At 46.9% G+C, this 8,980-nt stretch overlaps 1 pseudogene; it reads right to left on the minus strand.

Moving 5' to 3' along the window:
- Positions 1–469: 469 nt before the first annotated feature.
- Positions 470–4,200, minus strand: LOC145391470 (uncharacterized; annotated as a pseudogene).
- Between the last annotated feature and the right edge of the window lie 4,780 nt (positions 4,201–8,980).

Below are 8,980 nucleotides of genomic sequence, written 5' to 3' on the forward strand. Positions count from 1 at the left end.
TGGCATAGACATAGCATGGCATAGACATAGCATGGCATAGACATAGCATGGCATAGACATAGCATGGCATAGACATAGCATGGCATAGACATAGCATGGCATAGACATAGCATGGCATAGACATAGCATGGCATAGACATAGCATGGCATAGACATAGCATGGCATAGACATAGCATGGCATAGACATAGCATGGCATAGACATAGCATGGCATAGACATAGCATGGCATAGACATAGCATGGCATAGACATAGCATGGCATAGACATAGCATGGCATAGACATAGCATGGCATAGACATAGCATGGCATAGACATAGCATGGCATAGACATAGCATGGCATAGACATAGCATGGCATAGACATAGCATGGCATAGACATAGCATGGCATAGACATAGCATGGCATAGACATAGCATGGCATAGACATAGCATGGCATAGACATAGACATAGCACTCCCCCCTGATCTTCTAAAGATCACTATATTGGAACGGCCGTACTGGACGGCGCTCCCTAGAACCTCGACGGGGCAGTGGTCTCCCTGGACTTTCTACTTCATCTTCACTTGTCGTATCACTTGACGTATCACTTGACATAGACTCATTCGAAGGACCTCTCACATCGATTAGCATATCATCTTCTGTTTCTGATTCAGGGCTTTCTTCAGCTAGTGAATCCTCTGGGGCAGTAGACAGCGATGTTGCCAGCCTTAGGTCACGCACATGACGAGGCATACCATCCACCTCGACGTTCTGGGCAGATACAACTCGCGTTACTGTGCCCTCTGTGCTTCGAGAATCGCAGCGTCTGCTGGGATGCCGGATCCATACACGATCACCGACGCTGAAGCGATGTTGTTCTTCCACCGGCTGATCTTGCAGAGTTACTCCGTCGATACCCAGCAGTCTGACCTCGTATCTAAATATCTGGTTGGCAGGGGCAGATGAGGCATCATCACCTCGTGGCATAACGTTGTAGCGGTACACTGCTTCAGCTACGGAACAGCCTTTCCGTGCCAGTATAGTTTTCACGGTTCGATGATTTCTCTCTGATATTCCATTACCAGATGGAGCGTTGGCACACCGATACCTGATGACCATACTCCCAACGCCTGGCGAACTCTTTGATCGTTGAGCTACGGAAGCTGGCAGCATTGTCAGTTAATAGCTCCTTAGGTGCTCCACGTTCATAAAACACAGACTCTAGCTGTTCAACAACACTGATGACATCTTGCCGCCTGAGTCTTTTCCAGATGGCATAACGTGTTGGCCCGCAGTCGATGAGCGTCAGATAGTGCTGGTTTCTGACATGACAGACGTCCATGCTAACTCTGCTCCAGATCTCTGAAACCCCCAACTCCCCTTTCTTCCACTTCTCTGGTGCCGGATCAAAGGATTGACATTCTTGACAACTCTGAAGAACACTGCGAACCTGCTGCCTCTGAACCGTAGGATAGAGCCTTCTGCAGAAGTACAGTGTCACGCTTGATGCCGGGATGCCCGCTGGTTTCATGAATGTTAACAATGTCCCTGTCTGAAACACTGGCAACAGCTGCACAGCTTGTCTGCCCGTTTGCTAGTGTCATCCACCTCTTCGGTACAGCGTGTTAGCGCATCTGCTTTGTTTTCAGTAGAAGACACAAACTTTACTTCCAGACACAGATTATACTCGACGATGATAGATTTAAAAGTCTCTAGGCGCCTACGGATCAACATTTCACTGGAAGCTCTAGTCTTCAAACGAGATTTTCCTGAGAGAGCATCCGCGATCCAGTGGAACACAGTTCTTGAGTCAGTCATAAGAGTCAGCTGTTTCATCTTCCAGGAGATTGCAAGATTTATCCCCTTAATAACAGCGTCCAGCTCTGCAAGATTAATATGAGAGCACTCGTCCCGTCGTAACCAACACGAGTCTTCAATAACTTCACCTTTCACCTCCAACACAGCTCCCAATGCGAGTGAACTTGCATCTACCCATAGTATAGCTTCGTCTCCCGCCACATCCCATCGTCCTCGGGCTGGGTCCGAGTTCTTCACCCGCTCCAACGTGTCCGCAAGCATCGAGTGCAAACTGAGGTCATTAATCTCGTCGTCCCACGTAGTCGTGACCTCATTGGCCCGTCTTTTAATGTACGACGCCGCCACTCGCAACCAGCCACAAACAGGAAGGTGACTCGTTAGCTGCCCGCAGAGTGAAAACACTGTCCGCCTAGTCAGCTTTTCAGGTAGCTTGCCAACGCCGTTATCACGGTTCCAGAGGAGACGATTGTGCTCCCCCCAAACTCTAATGCCCAGCACACGAGCTCCTTCAGACACAATCTCGGGAGGTTTGCAGAGCAGGCCGTGACGACTGAGGTGACATTCCACTTCTGCTGCACTCGCCACACTTTCGTCCACCAGAATATCGTCCAGGTATGGTGAAGTGGCGCGGTTTATCTTCTCGTCCATGCTCAACACACGACTCAGGACCTCCTTCAATACTAGTGGTGCGATGTCCAGTCCAAAGCCCAGTCTAGTCAAACAGTAACGTCTCCCACGGAACACCACTGTCTGGGACGACCATAGCGATCTGTGAACGTGTATCTGTAGGTAAGCCTTGCGCAAGTCAATGAGAGCGACCCTCTGTCCACGCCTGCGCCACTCCCGTATCTTCTCAGTGCAGACGTCCGCTCCAGCTGTGTGCAAATTAAGATGGGCATTCAACTCACGAAAATCAAGGACAGGGCGTACTTTTTTCTTGTTTTGCTGCACGACAGCCATCAGAGGGATAGTTCCTTTCACAGGGCCATGTATACTCTCGTTGTATGGAACCAGCCATCCGTCCTTAATCCATTCACACAGTTCATTTTCATATTCTTTTCGAGCTTCATTTCGGCACCCTGTATTCAGAGACAGTATTCAGTAGTCGTGGAGGCTCTGAGTTATCACGCCAGTTCCACAACACTGTCCACTTTTTAGCTGCACTGTCATATGTTACTTCAAAATCTCTCTCGACAATATTTCGTTGTATGGTAGGTACTGTCACGGCTGAAGCCTGCACTTCCTCAATACCAAATCGCACTTTGTCTGGTGAATGCACTGTCACTCCCTGCAGGGCTTCAACACCGTTCATGCCCAGAATAAAGTCAAAATTAAGCGGCTTGGAAGGCACTACTATCACATTCACAGACACGGACACTCCTGACAATAGCTGGACTGTTACCACACCTGTTCCCATACACATATAAAGCTCACCGCTTACTGTCCTCACACTGATATTTCCTTTGGTCCAGCGAGAGCACATGGAAATGTGTGCAATACTCTGAGTACAGCCGGTGTCTACCAGGGCATCACAGTTCTTTCCATCAACAACCAAGCGAGTCACTGGTAAAGCGCCTCTCACTGACGGTCTGGAGAGGAGGCTGGCGCTGGTCCCACCTCTCCTGATCCATTTCCCGAAGGGCATGAGGTAGCGATGTGGCCTCGTCCCCCGCATCTGAAGCAGCGCACATTACCTCGCCCACCTCTACCTCTGCGCACACTGCGTCCAGCCTGGCAGTCACGAGCGTAGTGGTTCGGCTGGTTACAGGAATGGCAGCGCACACACCACCAACACCAACTAATGCAGGAGCCACTGTGTGCTGTCTGGAGCCGGCTGGTTGTGCTGATGCCCCATCATCGAGGTAATTATCAGCTAGAACAGCTCGAGCACGGTTCAGAAGTTGGTTAATATCCATAGTTTCCATGCGTGAACCAGCTCTCAGAATGTGGCGAACAGCTTCTGGAAGACCAGCTAAAAAAGCACAACATAGACCGGTGTCGGTCATTCCTCCAAATAGTGTAGCCAGGTGGCGCAGGTCAGCTAAGTACACGTCAACAGACTCGCCATCACGCAGCCTACGGTCCACAAACTGCTCATAGGCAACAAACTTGTCTGCAGCAAATGCCGAGGTGGGTGCATCCTTTATGGTGTCGAAGTTCCCCTTGTCTATGCTGCTGAGCTGCTGATAAACAGAGAAAGCCCCGCCTGTGAGTCGCAGTGGCACAATGGTGTGTAGATCAGAGATCCCTCGTAGCCGACAAACCAGCTCCAGCTTTTCGATCCACTCGACCACCGAGTGCGAAGTACCGTCAAATTCCGGGATCAGACGAAGTTCCGTCGTAAGGCTATCTCCTCGGGCTGAGGTTGACGATGCCGGTTTGCCACTATCACTTCCGTCCATCATAAGTTGCGAGAGAATGCCTAGATAGCTTGTAATAAAGTCTGGGCACAGGCAAGGGAAGGAGGAAGACAACCTCTTCGACTGCTGGTTTTATTCTTACTGCCTCGTTAATAAACAGCCAACCCTTTCATCAGGTCGGTTTGATAACCGACAGATTCGAACAAAGTTCGACACAGGATGAATTCTTTTCTTAAATATACATAAAATGGGAAAAAGGGCAAATGGCGGACATAGCATGACATAGACATAGCATGACATAGACATAGCATGACATAGACATAGCATGACAGACATAGCATGACAGACATAGCATGACAGACATAGCATGACAGACATAGCATGACATAGATATATCATGACAGACATAACAATAATAATAGTAATAACAATAATAATAATAATAATATAATTAATAATAATAATAATAATAATAATAATCCATCCATTCATCCATCCATCATCCAATCCTACATTGCCCCAAGAGGAGCGTAGGAGCCCGGGGCTAGGCAGTTGGTCTCGACATTTAAGATGAGAGTGACCAGCCTCACTCATCCCTGAGTGGCATTACATGATCAGTTAACCCCAACCATCCCTTGGATATAAACCTTCACCGGCTCAATCCGAATGGAGCGTAAGAATTACCCACTAAACCACCAGGCGCCAAAATTTGGTTATTTGGTTACCACCCAGCATAGTAAATGGTTTCCTGGTGTACAGGAAACCATTTGGCTTGTCACTCAGTGTAGAGTCACCCACAGGCATAAGGAAAAGGAAAGAATGAAGGAAAGAAAGACAGAAGAGGAAGTGTAAAGTCACCCGTAGACAGAAGGACAAGGAAAGAATGAAGGATAGAAAGACAGAAGAGAATGGAAGGAATGAAGGATGGAAGAGAGGAAAGGGCAGACACCCGAGAGCAGCAATATATCAAGTGAGTGGATGGTGAGCGCCCCCACCTACCACTAGAATAATAATAATAATAATAATTAATAATAATAATATAATTAATAATAATAATAAAATAATAATAATAAAATAATAATAATAAAATAATAATAATAATAATAAAATAATAATAATAATAATAAAATAATAATAATAATAATAAAATAATAATAATAATACAATAAAAATAATAACTCGTCATTTAGACCCACGGAATCTTGGCGTCACCTCATGTACCTAATCACGTTTTTTTTTTTTTTTTCGTCACATACACCTGGCAGAGAGCTCGTTCGTCCACTGTGCAAAAGTGTTGTCCTGGCTTCCTGCAACATCATCAGCAAATTTATCAACAATTGCTATCAACACAGGTGATGCAGTAATTAGGCTTATATAATAGTAGATATTGAACTTAAATAATAAATAAATACAAGGGAATCACCACCAGTAATAATGATAATAATAATAGCAATAATAATAATAATACCGATAATAATAATAATAATAGTTACAAGTTCATCCTCAGTTTAAATGTATATAGCAGGGTGGTTAATAATTTTGAAATAATGGAAAGTGTGTGTAAATAATAGGCGGTATAAATAACAACAACAACAACAATGCCATCATCTGCAACAAAAACAGTAATTTACTTTTCATATCAGGTACGGTAACCCAAAATTAATGGCTACTGATAAGCAACAACAACAACAAACTCATCAGCACAGGTAGCAATAATTTAGCATGCATCGCGTTTGAAAGTATAAGTAAAAATATAATAGACGCTGAAATAAAGATGCTTATATAGACGACAGAATAATTACTCTTCATCAGCTAAGTAAAATCGTCTGGCTGTAAGAGGATTGTAATAAGGGGATTGATTTTACACCATCATATTCACCACCACCACCGCCGCCACTTCTGCATCCACCACCACCACCGTGACAACATCTACCACCACCACTACATCCACCAGTATTGCTGCCACCACCACCACCACCACCACCACCACCTTCAGCAAATCCACCTCCACCACTACATTCACCATCACCACCACTGTTTTCACCACCATCATCACTAAATCGACCACCACCACCACTATATTGACCACCACCACCAATACATTTACCGCCACCACATCTTCCACCACCATCACCGTCATTACATCCACCCCCACCCCCACCGTCACTACATCCACCACCACCACCACACATCCACCACCACCACCACACATCCACCACCACCACCACACATCCACCACCACCACCACACATCCACCACCACCACCACCACCACCACCACCACCACCACACATCCACCACCACCACCACCACCACCACACATCCACCACCACACATCCACCACCACCACCACCACCACCACCACACATCCACCACCACCACCACCACCACACCCACCACCACCGCTACATCCATCACCACAACCATATCCACCACCACCACCACCACCACCACTGCATCCAACACCACCACCACCACCACCACTACATCCACCGCCACAACCACCACATCCACCACTACCACCACCACATCCACCGCCACAAGTACATCCAGCACATCCACCACCACATCCAGCACATCCACCACCACATCCACCACCACATCTAATACATCCACCACCACCACATCCACCACCACCACCACTACATCCACCATCACATCCACCACCACCACCACTACATCTACCACCACATCCACCACCATCACTGTATCCACCACCACCACCACCGCATTCACCACAACCACCACATCCACCACCATCACTACATCCACCACCAGCACATCCACCACCATCATTGTATCCACCACCATCACTATATCCGCCACCACCAGCACATCCACCACTACTACTACATCCATCGCCAACACTACATCCACCACCACCACCACTACATCCACCACCACCACTACATCCACCACCATCACTACATCCACCACCATCACTACATCCACCACCATCACTACATCCTCCACCATCACTACATTCACCATCACCACTACATCCACCATCACCACTACATCCACCATCACCACTACATCCACCATCACCACTACATCCACCATAACCACCTCATCCACCACCACCACTACATCCACCAACATCACTACATTCAGCATCACCACTACATCCACCACCACATCCACCACCACCACTACATCCACCATTACCACTACATCCACCATTACCACTACATCCACCACCACCACTACATCCACCACCACCACTACCACCACTACATCCACCACAACCACCACCACCACTACCACCACTACATCCACCACCACCACTACCACCACTACATCCACCACAACCACCACCACCACTACATCCACCACCACCACCACCACATCCACCACAACCACCACCACCACCACATCCACCACAACCACCACCACCACTACATCCACCACCACCACCACATCCACCACCACCACCACATCCATCACCACCACTACATCCACCACAACCACTACATCCACCACAACCACTGTCCACCACAACCACTACCACCACTACAGCCACCATCACCACCATCAGCACCACCACCACCACCGCCACTGCATTCACCACCACCACTACATCCACCACCATCACTACATCCACCACCATCACTACATCCACCACCATCACTACATCCACCACCATCACTACATCCGCCACCACCACCATCACTACATCCGCCACCACCACTACTATATCCACCACCACCACCACCACCAACATAGGTAACACAGGTAACGCAGTAACACCCTCACTACTAACATCTCCATAGGCTATATATAAAACAACAAATAACTCTCCATCAACCGGAACTCTCTGTTGGGGGAAAAATGAAATGACGTAAAATAAATGCAGTACCTCCTTCACGAAGCATAGGTCTTAAAATCTGAATGAAAAGAAAATGGTAAAAAAAAAAAAAAATGTCTGCGTGGTAGGATGGATAAAAATACAATTAATAACACTGACTACCACACGGCTTTCAGTAATTGTATTAAAAATAATTCGGTACTGAGAATAATATGCAAAAGACGTCTTGATAGTGAGGAATAGAAGGGAGGTTGTTCTTGAGAGAGAGAGAGAGAGGGAGAGAGAGAGAGAGAATCATACTCTTTAAATGATCCCCACCACACCATCAGATTAAGATCTGATATCAAAACACACACACACACACACACACACACACACACACACACACACACACAGCTTTTTTCCCCGTGGCCCTTTTAGAAAGTGTGAGAGGATATTTGATGCAAGAATGATATCGAGGGCTGGAGACAGGGCCAGATCACCCTCTTGTCAACGCCAACTGATATCCACTACTGATAACAAGCTGGGGAAATTGAGAGCCAACACACACACACACACACACACACACACACACACACACACACTCTCTCTCTCTCTCTCTCTCTCTCTCTCTCTCTCCCTTCCTTCCCATACCAGCCTCCCTTCCTCCCCCACCAGCCTCCCTCTCTCGCTCCCCTTTCGCTCTTTATTTATCTATACTCACATGTCCCGTCTCTCTTTTACCTTGAGGGGGGTCGAAGTCGGGCCTCTAAGTAAGCGCCATTTATAGAACAAGTGTTTCATTGATCGATTTACAGTATTTCCCTTACCACACCTAATGATTTTCTTCAACGCTGTACCTTTTGACTTTAACATTGTGCTGATTTTCGACTTTTTCCAGTTTATTTTGTATAGCTGAGTGTCAGATAAAGAGAGTACTATGGCTCCACATAATTAAAAGACACTTCTTCGTGACTAGCATCATATTTTATTGTTAATCCATTGTTGCAGCTCTGCATTCAAGATGAAAAGATGG

The sequence above is a fragment of the Coenobita brevimanus genome, chromosome 1, assembly GCF_032717465.1.
Source record: "Coenobita brevimanus isolate Jiangsu-jjx chromosome 1, ASM3271746v2, whole genome shotgun sequence".
Lineage (NCBI taxonomy): Eukaryota > Metazoa > Arthropoda > Malacostraca > Decapoda > Coenobitidae > Coenobita > Coenobita brevimanus.